At 48.5% G+C, this 16,134-nt stretch overlaps 2 pseudogenes; both read right to left on the bottom strand.

Moving 5' to 3' along the window:
• Nucleotides 1-2,001: 2,001 nt before the first annotated feature.
• LOC136290000 (splicing factor Cactin pseudogene) lies at nt 2,002-4,242 on the bottom strand (annotated as a pseudogene).
• Nucleotides 4,243-7,299: 3,057 nt separating this feature from the next.
• On the bottom strand, nt 7,300-9,096 carry LOC136290001 (peptidyl-prolyl cis-trans isomerase-like 4 pseudogene; annotated as a pseudogene).
• Between the last annotated feature and the right edge of the window lie 7,038 nt (nt 9,097-16,134).

Here is a 16,134-nt window from a genome sequence, read left to right as displayed (position 1 = left end):
AAACAAACAAAAAAAGCCAACATAACAATGCCCATAAAACAAACCAAATCAGAATTCCCCTTCAGTTTCCAACTTGAACGAGGATCCAAAATCTGAGGAGAGGCAGGGGAAATTGTGCAGGACCCCACTTTTAAGTTGCTCCATTTAGATTATTTTTTTTTTTTTGCTTTGACACCATTTTTTTCTCCATATTACCAGACACATGTATTTAATAGAGGGTAGGAAATTATACCATCACTAGTAAAATCTTTTCATTATCCAATTATACCATTGGTGCCAAAAGATTTTTGCTTCCAGCACAACCAGCTAACTTATTCGTCCCTCTCCTCTCTCTCCTCCAAATTCTTTATATCTTTTTTCTCCCATGTGCCTGGGCACCTGTGTGCCCTTTTACTCTTTTGTGATTGGTCAACTGTGGTGACAAGTAGAGAAATTACAAAAGAAAGGCCTCATAAAACCAGGCCTTGTTCTGCTACATTACTAGCTGGCACTTCCCAAGTGCAGCTAAGTAGTTTGCAAGTTCTCCTGAGAAAGTTCCAGAAGAATGAAAGTCAGTTAAGAACAATCTAATCTTGGGGTGAAAAACAAGTGCATCTGCAGTAAACAATTAACCTGTCCCCTGAGAATCAGTAAAGGAAATATGCAAATAATTCAAGAACAGGGAGATCTGATGGACAAGCCAAACAAATGGCCTTTACTAACCAATCAAGGAATTGGTAAGGAAACTATTAAGCAATTAGAATTGCACACGAGGTCTGTGAAAACTGTATAAAATGAGTTGTGTGAATAAGGATTCAGCTTTCCCTGCATAAAGAAACTGAGTCCAGGGTGATTCGCTGCAACATGTGGTGACCCCAAAGATGTGCTTGAATCGAGATGAACAGCCTGTCACAATTGAAGAAGGCGAAATGAGCCAAGCTGACCATGGGACTTGGCAGTGAGACTTAGAGGTAGAATATACAAAGTTACAAAAGGAAGATTGCAGCTGGCTGCGTGTATGATATTGCTGTTCATCTTAGAGACCTGTTGTAGATACGGGGCGGTGCAGTGGGTCTCCCCTCACCCCAGCCTGGCTGCTGCAGCTCTGTTGGGTTTTTTTCTTTTTTTTTTTTTTGGGGGGGTGGGGGGGTGGGGGGAGCGTTTGCTTGTTTGTTTGGTTTTGTTAGGGATTTTTTGGTTTTTTGTGGGTTTTTTTCAGGATATCATGGCTAAAACAGCCCTTTTTTATTTATACCTAATCTCAGGGTCCTTCATGATCAATGCAAAGATGGAGTAAAGCCTCAAGAGCATGCCCAGTGCTGGGCCAGGCCTTGGGGACATTCATGCAAGAGTGTCTGTGCTGTGTGATGAGACCCCCCCACCACCCCTGTTGTGTTGCCTTCCCTGGGGATGTTCTCCCAAGCCTGCCCTGGCTAGCCTTGGCACCAGTGACAAGTCCAGTGCAGCTCAGTAGACTGGCCAACCGAGCTGATCTGGTGGGTATAGAGTGATGGTATAGAGTGATGAAGGTGAGGAAATGAAGACAGGACTCTGATGAGGGGTCTGCCACTGATGTTTATTGGTGCCCCGCAAGGAGCAACGTCACCTCCAGGGAGTCTGCCTCAGCAGAGTGCAGGCAGCCCTGTGACACCAACTTTTAACAGGGGGAAGAGTAAGGGGAAGGATAAGGGAAGGAACCAATAGGAATAAGTCTGGGAGTGGCTCTGCAGGTGAGGGACTTCTCCAGGGACCAATCCCGGAGGGGAAGGAGGGAACAGTCGAGATCCTGTCCAATCACTCAACGACCTCACAGGAACTTTCTAGACCTAGGGTGAGGCCTCGAAGTGACAGACAGGACCCCGGGGGTTACATAACATAAGATTGACAGTTAACCGAAACAGAGAACAAACCATATGGAGAAAGAACATGGGGGGTACAGAGAACAAACCATGAATATATACATTAAACAAATAAACTGAAAACACACCACTGCACACCCCTGACAGGTGTCTGAACAGCCGCTCATCGGCGGTAACGGTAACGCTTGAAGTGGAACCAAAGCTGGAAGATGCCATTGGCAAACTGGCAGCGGAAGCCGTGGCGGTGGGAATACTCCCACTCCCTGCTGACGATCTTGAAGGCGATGTCCTCATATGGTGGCCCAGCATGGAAGCGCAGGATGGCAAAGTCCTTGTTGTCCTGGCAGGCCTCCAAGAAGTACTCGGGTGTCGAGTGCTTGTCAATGAGGTCGGGGTAGAAGATGTTGAACTTATAGCCCTGAACAGTCTTGGGGGGGGGATTGTCAAAGTCGTAGTGGGTCTGGTTGTACTTGTTCCACTCGAAGCCTGTGTGCACACGGTTGAAGAAGCGGGGCTTGCGTGGCCGGTACTTGTCAGCCCACAGGTAGGCCTTGCCCGTGAGCGGCATCTCCACACTGAACTGCGCCTCATCTGCACCCATGCCCTGCTTGGCTTTACGGAAGAAGATGTCCTCGGTGCTCTTGGAAGCATCACCTGTCACCTGGAGCTGCTGGCGCAGGAGCAGCAGACGGTGCATGTCCTCCTTGGCCTCGAGCACGTGGGCATCAAAGGGCAGCTCGTTGGGGCCCAGCAACCGGGGGCTGTACTTGCCCGCATCGTAGTCATCCAGGCTCTGCCGGATCAGATCCTCTTCCATCTGCACAGCCTTCCCCTGAGCCTCTGCCTTGGCCACCGTGTCCTGCTCTCCCTCTGGCTCTGAGGATGGCCCTGACTGTGCCTTAAGGCTCTTCTCGGGATCCAGCCTGCATGTAAGGGGGGACAGAGGACCGTCACTGTGGAAAGCTGACTCCCCTTTGATCATGGGAAAGACTCGTTCACTCTCCACACCCTGCTCCTGCTTCAGCTTGTACAGCTTCTGACGCAGCACGTCCTGGTGCTGCTCCCGCAACCTGGCCCGAGCCATGTAAGCCCTCAGCTGCTGCAGGAGGCTCTCCCAGTACCCGATGTCCAGGCTGGGCCCTCCCGCCCGGATCTTGCTCTCGATGCCCTGGTACAGAGCTTGCAGCTGGTTGTATGTCTTCCCCTTGAACACGGCCTGCACATCTGAGCTGACAGAGACATTGACACCATCCCGACGCTCCCCTGGTCCTCCTTTCCCAGAGGCCTCCAGCTTGCGGAGCTTGGCTATCTCATCCTCTGTGATGATGGTCATGTCCCTCCAGAAGGCCACGTTCTTCCCTTGCTCCAACTCCATGTACACCTGGATGTCCTCCACCAGGTCCTCCATGTCAGAGATGGTCAAGCCATTTAGGAAGGTGTAGGGCTCGTGCATCTCCACAGCCAGGTCATCGTCCTCTGCACTGATGTACTTGGCCAGAAGATCAATGGGTTTTGCTCTCCCATCCCGAATTCGAATCTTAGACCGCAGCCTGGCCTGCTGCAGGTGGAAGTTCTCCTCCTGCTCTTCCCAGGTTTTGAAGTGCTCTGCCTCTTTCTCACGCTGCAGCATCTCCAGCTCCTGCTCCCGCATGGCTTTTTCCTGCTCCCGCTCCAGGCGCAGCTGCTTCACCTTCTGCAGCTCTAGGCGATTGTCCTCCTGGATTTGCTTGTTCCTCTCCTTCAGGTCCTTCTCATCCAGATGGCTGATCCCTTTCTTTTCCAGTGCCTTGCTCCAGATGAATGTGCCCAGCAGGTTATTGTCCCCAAAGGGGTTGTTGATGTTGGTGTAACCCATGTACTCCTCACCCCAGCCCATCTTCTCCCACTTCTTTCTCTCCTTGGCCTCCTTCTTGGCCAGCCTCCGTGCTCGCTTCTCCTCAGGCGTCTCCAGGGCCTTAAGCAGAGCTGCCTGTTTCTTCTTCTCCTCCTTCATCCTCAGCCGCTCCTGCAGGCTCAGCTGCTGCCCTGGCTCCTTCTGGCCCCGGGGCTGTGGCGGGGAGGGGGAGTTGACAGAGGACACTGAGGACTTGGGTCCATCCCTCCTACAGGACCGTGAGCACTGTTTCCTCCAGTCCTTATGGTGCCGGCCCTGGCTGCTGCTTCTTTTCTTCTTTTTCCATTTCTGTCTCTCATCACCGGAGTCTGAGCTCGAGCTCGGCTCCTGGTGTCGGTCCCGACTCCAGCCCTTGCTCTGGCTGAGGTGCCGCTGCCTACAGCTCCTGGACTGTGAGCACCCCTGATCCTGCTCCCTTTCCCAATCCCAGTCCCGTTCCTTTTCCTGGTCCCGGTCTCTTTCCTGCTCAGAGTAGCCGCCCCGGGCCACACTGGGTGACCTGGAGCCCATCAGCAGCAGAGGTGTGGCAGGGTTAGTCAGCCAAGAGAGGGACAGACCCTGCCGTGCTGCTGGCTTCCTCCCACCACCTTCACCGTTCTTCTCCTCACACTCTGGTTCTGTTGAAGCAATGGTCCTGTAGACAGATGTCATTCTCCTCTGAAGGTCCAGTGGTGGTGTAAATGGGACTAGTCTTGCTTTGAGAAGCCAGTGGAAAAGGCTGGCATGGAGTTCCAAATCCCAGATTATATCCAGATAGGAATGCTTGGCTCCTCCCCCTGGGTGGAGCATCTCCCAATGGGATGATGCCATTTTATCAGTCAGGCAGTGATGGGCCATTAACAGAAAATATCTGCCTGGGAGGGGAATGGGTCATGGAAGTGATAAAGAACACTGCCCACCTGGTTTTAACAGATGGCCTATCAAAAGAAGGTACCATCCCCCTCCCCCCCAGAGTCATGAGGAATGGGTCACAGAAGAGAAAAGAACACCTCCCTGACCGGATTCAACAGATGATAATAGAACACATCTTGCATTGCAACCCAAGATAATGAATAAGGTGAAATGAGCCAAGCTGACTGTGGGACTGGGAAGTGAGACAGGATTCATAGATGGAATATACGAAGTTGCAAAAGGAAGATTGCAGCTGGCTGGGAGTATGGCATTGCTGTTCATCTAACAGACCTGTTGTAGATATGGGGCAGTGCAGTGGGTCTCCCTCCACCCTGGCTTGGCCACAGATTTTGGGGTGTTTTTTTGTTTGTTTGTTTCTTTGTTTGGTTTTGGTTTTGGGTTTTTTTAAAGAAAAAATTTATGTTTATTATATTAGTTCCCCGCCATCATTTCCTTTCCTTGTCCTTCATCTGTACTTGCCTTTTTACCTATTCTAAGTGTAATCTCTCTCCTGAGAAAGGCTGCAGCTCTGATGCCTGTCTTTCTTCTCAGCCTTGGTTCTCTCCGTACAGCGTTCTTTGTCTTTCCATCAGAATACTTCATTTTTTGGTCCTCTTCTAATCGTCTTCAGCGTGGTGGTGGTTTTTCTTCTTCTGTTTTTTAGCCAAGTGCAACTGACTTGTGTGACACTCTTCTACATCCTCATCCAGCACAAGGTCATACTTGGCGTCTTGCTTTGATTTTACCTTTTCTTTCAGAGCGAATTTCAAAGGTTTATTCACAGAATTCAAAGAGTTCACAGAATTCACAGAATGTCTAAGTTGGAAGACACCTACAAGATTATCAAGTCCAACCCATGCCCCAACACCTCAACTAGATCATGGCACTGAGTGCCACATCCAGTCTTTTCTTAAAAACATATCCAGGGATGGTGACTCTACCATGTCCCTGGGCAGACCATTCCAATACTTTATCACCCTTTCTGTAAAACCTTTTCCCTAATATCCAACCCTTGACACAGCTTGAGACTGTGTCCTCTCGTTCTGTCAGTTGCTGCCTGGAGAAAGAGACCAACCCTCACCTGAATACAGCCACTTTTTGGGGGGTTGTAGAGAGTGATAAGGTAACCTCTGAGTCTCCTTTTCTCCAGGCTAAACAACCCCAGCTCCCTCAGTCGTTCCTCACAGGGTTTGTGTTCCAAGCCCCTCACCAGCCTCGTTGCCTCCTCTGGATGCACTCAAGCATTTCAATGTCCTACCTAAACTGAGGGGCCAGAACTGGATACAGCACTCAAAGTGTGACCTCACTACTGCAGGGGAAGAATGACTTCCCTGCTCCTGCTGGCCACACCATTCCTGATACAGGCCGGGATGCCATTGGCCCTCTTGGCCACCTGGGCACACTGCTGGCTCATGTTCATCTGCTGTCACCAGAACCCCCGCGTCTCTTTCTGCCTGGGCACTGTCCAGCCACACCAACCTCAGCCTATAACGCTGCAGGGGGTTATTGTGGCAAATGTGCAGGACTCGACACTTGGACTCATTAAACTTCTTCTTGTTAGACTCTGCCCATCCATCCAACCATTCCAGGTCTCTTCACAGAGCCCTTCTACCTTCCAACAGATTGACACATGCTCTCAGCTTAGTATCATCTGCAAATTTACTAATTAAAGACTCAATTCCGTCATCTATGTCATCAATAAAAATATTGACCAGAACAGGCCCCGGCACAGACCCCTGAGGAACACCACTGATGACTGTCTGCCAGCTGGATGCAGCACCACTGACCACCTCTCTCTGGGCCCCGCCATCCAGCCAGTTCCTAACCCAGCAAAGAGTGCTCCTGTCCAAGCCCGGGCTGCCAGATTTTCCAGGAGTATGCTGTGGGAGACAGTGTCAAAAGCCTTGCTGAAGTCCAAATAGACAACATCCACAGCCTGTCCTGCATCCACCAGGCAGGTCACTTGGTCATGAAAGGAGATCAGGTTGGTCAAACACAACCTACTCCTAAACCCGTGCTGGCTGGGTCTGAAACCCTGGCCGTCCTGTAAATTATGTGTGATGACACTCAGTACAATCTGTTCCACTACCTTACCAGGTACTGAGGTCAGCCTAACCGGCCTATAGTTACCAGGATCCTCCTTTCCACACTTTTTATGAATGGGCATCACTTTGGCCAACTTCCAGTTATCTGGAACCTCAGCAGTGAGCCAGGACTGTTGGTAAATGATGGAGAGTGGCTTTGCAAGCTCATCTGCCAGCTCTCTCATCACCCTGGGATGGATCCAAACTGGTCCCATGGATTTATGAATATCCAAGCATCTCAGCAGTTCTCTGACTGCCTCCTCCTGGATAACAGAGGAACTATTCTGTTTGCTGACGCCATCTACCAACCCAGGAAGACAGTTGTCCTGAGGAAAAGTCATTAAAGAAAAAAAAAATTAGAGCAAGGAGTTTATTTAGAGCACAAATGGCAGAATGCAGAATACTCCTGCAGGCAAAGCTATTTGCACCTGAGTTATGCAAATCACCTGCAGTACACAAAGAGCTGCGAGAGCAACAGCTACAATCTACTGATACAATTTAAAATGGAAAATGAGCCAGGACTGAACTGTGCCGGGCCGGCCCACACAGCCATGCCTGTCTCTGGGTTCTGTGTGAGCTGTGCCAGGCAGGCTTACACAGCTGTGCCCCTCTCCAGGTTCTGTTTGATCCCAGCTGTGTATTTCCCATAGAATCTCTCAGCCTTCCGGTTGAACTTGGCATTCCTCTCATTGATGTAGTCGATGTCGGCGTCGTCATTGTAGGGCCGCCGCCGGCTGTACTTCTTCCTCTTCTCCATCTGTTTCTCCAGGTCCGCCACCATCCTGTCCACCCCTTCCTTGGAGGGCACATGGGTGCCATGCAGGATGCTGTCTGAGGTGGGGTACAGGGCTTCCCTGTACTGCTCCTTGAGCTTCTCGTACTGCTCCAGGTTGGGTTTGATCTGCCTGGTCAGCCTCTGGTACTGCCGCAGCTGTGCCGCCGCGTAATCTGAGAACCCCAGGTCGGGATTTTTCTTCTTCTTCCTCTCCCACCTCTCGGCGTCCTCGGCGCTGATCTCCAGCAGTTTCACCCGGTCGTAGTCCTCTCCCCTGGCTGCACATTCCTTCTTCTTCTCCTGCACCTGCAGCTCCCACTCCAGCCGAGCTTTTTTAGCTTCCCAGTTTGGGGGCAATTTCAGCCTTTTGTCCTCCTCCACCACCTCCTGGCTGTTCAGCTTGCAGGCCTCGTACCGCTTCATGCGCAGCTCTCGGAACCGCCGCAGCCACTGCTCCTGCCTCTGCTCCGCCACCATGGCTGGGCCAGGCTCATCCTGCTCCTGGCTCCCAACATTGGCCTCAGGCAACTCCAGACTGCTGAGGGCTGACACCGCTGCCGCCATCACACCCTGCCCACACTTCTCACGTTCCTTCTCATAGTCCTTGAAATCTTCCTTGGTATACCACCCACCTTTTCCCTTCCATTTAATCTTGGCAACAGACTGGCTAAAATCCACATGGATCTGTCTGTCATCTATCAGCACATTGTCCATTCTCAAGTAGGCTTTCTCACAGTCTTCCTCCTTTTCAAATTCTATGAAAGCATAACAAAGAGATTCACCAGTCTTCCAGTCTCGGATCACTTCGCAACTTTGAATGGGACCAAAGCGGGAAAATATTATCTCCAGGTCCTCAGCTGTGGTCACAGGATTCAGTTTACAAACAAACAGCACATTTTCTGGTGGTTTGATGTCTGCATCTGGCAAGTCTCCCACCATTTCCAGAAGAATAGCATGAGTTTTTGCTTCTTGTTCTGCCTGAATTTCTTCTATTTCGTCTGCAGACCGTCCTTTCATGTCATTTATTTCTTCATCTGCTCCGATTCTGCCACTGTCCAGCTGTTCCTTTGTAGGTTCTGGTGAGCGATCAGGAACACACAAGCCAGGTGGATCATCAAAGGGATCATGTAAAATGACTGTGTGATTTATCCTGATATCTTGATATGGGATAAAATCCTTATCTACAAAGGTTTCATTAATTCTCATCAATACATCCATTCCTTCCGTCACTTCTCCAAACACTGTATGTACACCATCAAGGTAATCCAGGTTTTCCCCTGTGGTAATGAGGAACTGTGATCCATGCTGATCACTGCCATTGTTCACCATTGACACAGTTCCCTTCTTCTTGTGCTTGATTCTGGGCACCTTTTCTGTCTCAAAAAATCTGGCTTGATCACCATACAGTTGACAAAATATGGATTCCCCTCCATGGCCAGTTCCCACGGGGTCACCGGTTTGTATCATGAAATCCCTCTGAACATTATAAATAAGACAGTAGTTGTAGTACTTGACTTTGCAGAGCTTCAGGAAATTCAGACAAGTACGGGGACGCTCCTCTGTGTACAGGTCAATGACCAGGTCGCCCATCGTGGTCTCCAGCAGCACTGCCATGCTCTCAGGCAAATAGGAACAACAGGTTTTACTAGGAAAATTAAAATCAAATGTAGTAGTACAAAAAACACTGAGAGAGTCGGAATATAACCTGACACCCTGCTGGTCTGGGTGTTGGTAGCAGTCTGAATAAATGGTAGCTGCAGTCCTCCAGTAGTGCCAGATGTGGTTCTGTTGAAGCAGTGATCCTGTAGAAGGATGTCGTTCTCCTCTGAAGGTCCACTCCTGGTAGTGTAGATGGCACCAGTCTTCCTCTGGGAATCCAGTGGAAAAGGCTGCTGTGGAGTTCCAAACCTGGGATTATATGCAGGTAGGAATGTTTGCCTCCTCCCCCTATTTGGAACATCTCCCAATGGGATGATGTCATTTTTTCAGTCAGGCAGTGATGGCCCATTAACAGAAAATATCTCCCTGGGCAGGAAATGGGTCATGGAAGAGATAAAGAAAACTGCCCCACCTGGTTTTAACAGATGGTAATAGAGCACATCCTTGTGGTTACATCTTGCATTGCAACATAAGACAAACATTTTCAGCAAAGGATCTTGTATGTAACAGGCATTCCTGTTTTATGTGCCAGGGTGACTAAACACATACAACCTATTTCTCTACACACGCAGACACACATGCTGCTAAGAAACAAACTCACACTATACCCTTGAGAGGAATGATAGACTTGTCTTTACAAACAAGCAGTGGGTCTGCTGGTAGATAAAACTAGCACTGAGAGATAAAAGAAACAATGGGAAGGATTCCACTGATGGATGAATGGAAAAGAAGATATTTGCTTTTACAAACTAACTGTGGGTTTGCTGATAAATGAAATTGAATATTGAAAGATGAAAGCAACAATGGGGAAAACCCATCAATTCCAAAAGAATTAAAAACTAAAAGGAGGGTTATACATTAAAGGGGAATTTTAGGTATTAGGCACTCCGGGAAGTCTGTAACACTCAAGTACCTCTGCCAATGGGGAAAGAGAGAGGGAAACGTGGTCAGGAAATTAGGATAAATAGGAGGCTGCATCCTTCATGTTATAAGTGATCAGCCTATCTCATAAAATAAAAGAATTTATTAAAAATTGATAAATAAAAATAGAAAATAAAAAAACCCTAATAAAGCCACAAGCAAAATACAGTTCCAATTCCGGGATCGGCACTGGGTGAACCACAGATCTGGTCCTTATGTCACTGAATCCCCCCTGTTCACGATTTTGGTCTTTGCAGGATTTGCTTTTACACAGTTTTTTCGGTTTGCACAGTCAGTTGGGTCAGTTGTTTCATCTGTCTTTGTTCCTCTGGTTCTTGTTGCATATCCATTTGGTTTCTTTTCTTGGTGCCGGTCTGGTGAACAGGTTTTTTCTGGGGAGGAATAGACCATTGTTCAAGTTTACAGGAATCCAGTATTCATATGCACATACTTGACGAGGTTGATAAGATTGATAGCAGGTGTTGATCACCGGGCTTATCTTGGGAGGTCTTATCTCTTTTCGGTGCCACCCATCTTTATCTCAAGAATGGGCAACTCCCAGATTCCTGGCAAAGGCAGTAGTCTTCCAGGAATGTTTTAGTCTTTAAACTTAAGAATGGTTTTATACACTGTATTATAATAAGCATGAATTAATTCCAGGCTATCTATCACACTTCAGAAATTTGAGAGACCCAATGGGAAATGCCCCATGGCCTCCCCCTTAATTGGACTAAAGTAAAAGGACTCCTCTGCCTCCTTTTTGGACATAAACCTCTGGCGTTTGTGGATTAATTTTCCTAACAATTTGGGGGCTCTTGTCTGGGATGTTTCCACTGTCCGTGTGTCTTGGTTTGGGAAGACAGGTATTTGCTAGGTAATAAAAAAAACCCCTGCAGTTTCTTTTGGGATGGAGAGTGTAAACCCCCCCCCCCTTTTTTTTTTTAATTATAAATTACAATTCGAGGCTCTTTGGCAAAGAGTTGGGAAATAGGAATAGCAGTTTTTTACTAGTATGTATTGCAAAGCAAACAAACACAAAAAAACTTTCACCAAACAACTACAGCATTATTAACAAATGAAAACAGTACCAAGAACTTTGAGGGCTTTGTTTCACAAAATCTAGGGCAGTTTGGTTTCAGTGTCCTTGCAGAATCTTTAGAGCACCAAGCTGAAACAGTGGAAAAGTCCTGGGCTGGTAGTTGGGATGGCAGGGTGTCCCGGCAGGCAGGGGCAGGATGTCCCGGCAGCGCAGGGGGTGCAGGGTCACGCTGTAGCAAGAGGAGCAGCGCCCAAGAAGCCGAAGGCGAGGCTGAAGTGGCCCAGCTCCCGCGGGTGGCAGAGAAAACTTAGGATTCAGGCTGAACTGGTGATAGTAGATTTCTTAGGACTGGATTTCTTTGGCCACAGTGAAACTTTTCTAGCCAGCAACAGCCGTTCTCTCCTTCTCCAAACGCCGGAAAAAGAAAAGCCCGCAGCTGCCTTAAGCTCTGTTTTTTACCTGCATTATCTCCCCCTTCCACCTTTGTCGACCTCTTTGTTTCGGTTAAGTACTCTCAAGACACTTGGTCTCCTTGGTAACTTATGGGGAAAAAATTCTTTAGAGAAAGAAGGAACAAACCTAACCCCCAACACCGTGGCAGCAGCAGCAAACAGTGCTGAAGGTGCCTCACCCAGTTTGGGTGATCAGCTCCCCTTGGTGGTGGTGGCACTGGGTGATCGATTGAGTTCCCAAGACTGTCCTGGAGACAGACAAGTGGTGGAATAGGGGGATCTGTGAAGAGTCCACAGGGAAGGACCATTGAAAATCTCACTGGTGAGTAAAATGGGATCTTCGGGGAGTAAACCTGGGAGGGCTCCCATGGGCTCCCAGGGCACAGGTAAAACAGAGCACCCATTGAGAGCTGCAAGGGTAAAGCATCCCTGGCAAAAGGGATGACAATCCCATAATACCCCCAGAGAGTCCCTTGGGGAGAATGCTGAAGTCTTGGGACAGATTATGCACTCACATAGAGGTAACTATGGAGATGATGGTAAAATATTGTTATTTTGTGTGGCCAGAGTATAAGTTGCCAAAGGGGCTAATATGGCCACTTTATGGAACAGATAGAATTCCTTTGTGTAGAATTTTGTTGAAGTATTTAGAGGAGAATTGGAAAGAATGTATAGGTTGGAAGAGACCTTCAAGATCATCGAGTCCAACCCAGCCTTAACACCTCAACTAGATAATGGCATCAAGTGCCACATCCAGTCTCTTTTTAAACACATCCAGGGATGGTGACTCCACCACCTCCCAAGGTAGACTATTCCAGTATTTAATCACTCTTTCAGTGAAAAACTTCTTCCTAATATCCAACCTATATTTTCCTTGATGCAGCTTAAGACTGTGTCCTCTTGTTCTGTCAGTTGCTGCCTGGAGAAAGAGACCTGCCCCCAGCTGTCTACAACCACCCTTCAGGAAGTTACAGAGAGTGATAAGGTCACCTCTGAGCCTCCTTTTCTTCAGGCTAAACAACCCTAGCTCCCTCAGTCATTCTTCATATGGCTTGTTTTCCAAGCCCTTCACCAGCTTCGTTGCCCTCGTCTGGACACATTCAAGCATCTCAACATCCTTCCTAAACTGAGGGGCACCTTCTGCCAAAGGCTCCAGGACAGACCATGGCTCCCGGCTCAGAGTAGAGCACGTTCTTCACATCTGGTCCCGTCCGGACTGGGCCAAGGGCTACTGTGTGAGTGATTTCCTGCTTGATCTGAGCAAAGGCCTGTTGCTGTTCAGGGCCCCAGTGGAAATTGTTCTTCTTGCAGGTAACCAGGTAGAGAGGGCTCACAATCTGGCTGTATTCCGGAATGTGCATTCTCCAAAAACCTATGGCACCTAGGAAAGCTTGTGTTTCCTTCTTGCTCGTTGGTGGAGACACTGCTGTGATCTTGTTGATGACATCAGTAGGAATCTGATGCCATCCATCTTACCACTTTACTCCCAGGAACTGGATCTGGCAAGCTGGTCCCTAAACTTTACTCTTCTTGATAGTGAAACCGGCTTCCAGGAGGATCTGGATGATTTCTTTTCCTTTCTCAAACACTTCTGCTGCTGTGTTCCCCCACACAATGATGTCATCGATGTTCTGCAGATGTTCTGGAGCCTCACCCTTTTCTAGTGCAGCCTGGATCACTCCATGGCAGATGGTAGAACAGTGCTTCCATCCCTGGGGCAGTCGGTTCCAGGTGTACTGCACTCCCCTCCACGTGAAGGCAAACTGGGGGTCTGCATTCTGCTGCCAAAGGAATGGAGAAAAATGCATTGGCAATGTCAATAGTGGCATACCACCTCGCTGCCTTGGACTCCAGCTCATACTGGAGCTCCAGCATGTCTGGCACAGCAGCGCTCAGCGGTGGAGTCACTTCATTCAATGCACGATAGTCCACAGTCAATTTCCATTCTCCTTCAGATTTATGCACAGGCCAGATGGGGCTATTGAAGGGTGAATGGGTTTTACTGACCACCCCTTGGCTCTCCAGCTCTCGAATCATCTTATGGATGGGGATCACAGCATCTCCAGTTGTTCTATACTGTCAGCGGTGCACTATCAAAGTGGCAATTGGTACCTGTTGCTCTTCCCCCTTCAGAAGTTCTACTGCAGATGGATTCTCAGACAGTCCAGGCAGGGTGCTCAATTGCTGGATGCCCTCTGTCACTACAGCCACTATCCCAAATGCCCACCTGAGTCCCTTTGGATCTTTGAAATACCCACTTCGGAGGTAGTTTATGCCTCAAATGCATGGGGCCTCTGGGCCAGTCACAATAGGGTGTTTTTTCCACTCATTTCCAGTCAGGCTCACATCTGCTTCCACCAAAGTAAAATCCTGTGATCCCCCTGACACGCCAGCAATAGAGACAGATTCTGGCCCTACATGTCTTGATGGGATTAATGTGCACTGCGCACCAGTATCGACCAAGACCCTATATTCTGGTGGTTCAGATGTGCCAGGCCAACGAATCCACACAGTCCAAAAACCACGATTTTCCCTAGCCTCTACCTGGCTAGAGGCAGGGCCCCTCTAAGCCTGGTTATCCTTCTTCTCTTGGGCATATGTCTTAGAGGTTCCTTCAAGGGGGTCAGACCTGTCATCATCATCATACCTGGCAGTTCGTCTATGGGCAACTGGAGCTGCTTCCCTTTTAGTGGAACTTCCTCTCTGAGTTTTTCCTTCCTTCACTTCACACATCCGTTGTGCCAGGGCAGCAGTAGATTTTCCATCTCATCTCTTCATGTTTTCTCCGCAATCACGCAGGAAGAACCACAGCTCAGCTCGTGTAGTGTACCCTCTCTCCCTATCTGGAGAAAGCCTGCGTTGGGTACCAGAACCTCTGATCTGCACTGCTGAGATTTGGAGAAGGTCCTCTCTAATCTCCTCCCTGAGTTTCTTATGATTCTCCTCTATCTTATCTTCTAGTTTCTGTAGACGTGTTTCCAGAGCTGTGATTCTGGCATGTGTTGGCCATGCACAGCATCTGCATATGCCCGGAGCTTCTTTGCCATATCAAGCACAATCTCCTCCGTGTCCTCCCGCTTCATTATTGCTAAAGCAGAAGAGTATTCTTGTGGCCCAAGTCGTATAAGTTTTCACCACATCACAGATGTACATGGTACCGAGTCTGGATTCCTAGTGTTCATGACATTTGAGAAGACCATCTCTGCAACTGCCATTTCTCTCAAGCGTTGAATCCCTTGTTCTATGGTGTTCCACTGGGTTTACTGCATATAGAGATCATCTGCACACAGGTATCTTTCTGCCACACTTCCTAGGACCCGTACCCAGAGACTGCGGGGATTAGCCTCTCTCATCATCTGTTGGTCGATGACTGAGTGAAGTGACAGGGATCCCAATTGCCTTGCTTCAGTGCCGTCCAGAATTGTAGCCTCACCTGCAGCATCCAGAAGACAGACTAACCAACTAATTATAGATTCATCAGGTTGTCGCCTGTAATCCTTTCTTAGGCCCCAAAAGTCCTTCAGGGAAATGGAATCAATATTGGCTTCTGATCCTGTGCCCGATGCTTTGGCTTCTGATTTTGGTGAAGGTCCTTCTCCTGGGTCATCGTCGTCCACTGGTCGATTGGTTTTGTGTGTGTGCTTCTTTGCAGGAGCAACTGCCAAGTGCTTAAGCTTACTGTCTGGTTTAGCTGCTGACTCAGGCTCAGGCTCTGATTTAGCTGCTGGCTTCATGACTGGGGTGTTGGCTGCAGCCTGAGTGACTGGCGTAGCTGTTGATTTGTATCCCTGCCCCCCCGCCTCTGTCTGCTGCCCTACAGTATCTAGCAGTGCGCGATAAGCATATGCCAGGGCCCAGATTACTGCAATGATCTTTTCCCCTTTAGAGGCATCATGGTACTTCTCTTTCACGTATTTCCCCACTTCAGCTGGATTCTGAATTTGTTCACATGGGAAGTCCCGGACTATAGGATCAGAAAAATCCTTCAGAAGTTGGCCCATATTCTCCCATTCTCTACACCACTCAGGATTTTCTACACCTGGGTCTACTCCTGGGTCAGGGGTTTCATCAGCCCCTCTAGAAATCTCAGCCCTCATTCTAGAAAAGCTGCAGACTGTATAGAGGAAGCTTATCATATTAAATACCAGAAAGATGGTCTCTTTGAAACTTAGGGGAAACTGAACATTCTCTAATAGTGATGTAACAGATTTAGAGGAGAAGAAGGAAATGAAAGACTGCAATGCTTCATCCCCTGCTCCTCCTCCAACAAACAGGGTGAATAACCATAACCATGAACCATACACACCAGGAACAGATTCCAGCACCTTTACACACTTCCCACAAATCGTTATCACCAAGCCAAGGCCAATAGCTACTCTAATCCATGTCCCTCTGCTGTAAAAACTACGTATTAGGGATAATATGGGAGCTATTTCTGGATATGAAAATAAACCTAGGGACCACAAAGGTATTAAGACCTCAAAGAAGCCTAGGGACTCGAAACACATCAAGGCTCCCACCCCAAGAGACATAAATTCAAACAACATAGCTACTGACTGCTTTATACCAATACAGAGCACT

The sequence above is a fragment of the Chamaea fasciata genome, unplaced genomic scaffold (assembly GCF_029207755.1).
Source record: "Chamaea fasciata isolate MVZ Bird 193981 ecotype frontalis unplaced genomic scaffold, bChaFas1.0.hap1 SCAF_5, whole genome shotgun sequence".
In the NCBI taxonomy this organism is placed as follows: Eukaryota; Metazoa; Chordata; class Aves; order Passeriformes; family Sylviidae; genus Chamaea; species Chamaea fasciata.
This window is presented reverse-complemented; position numbering and strand designations above follow the sequence as displayed.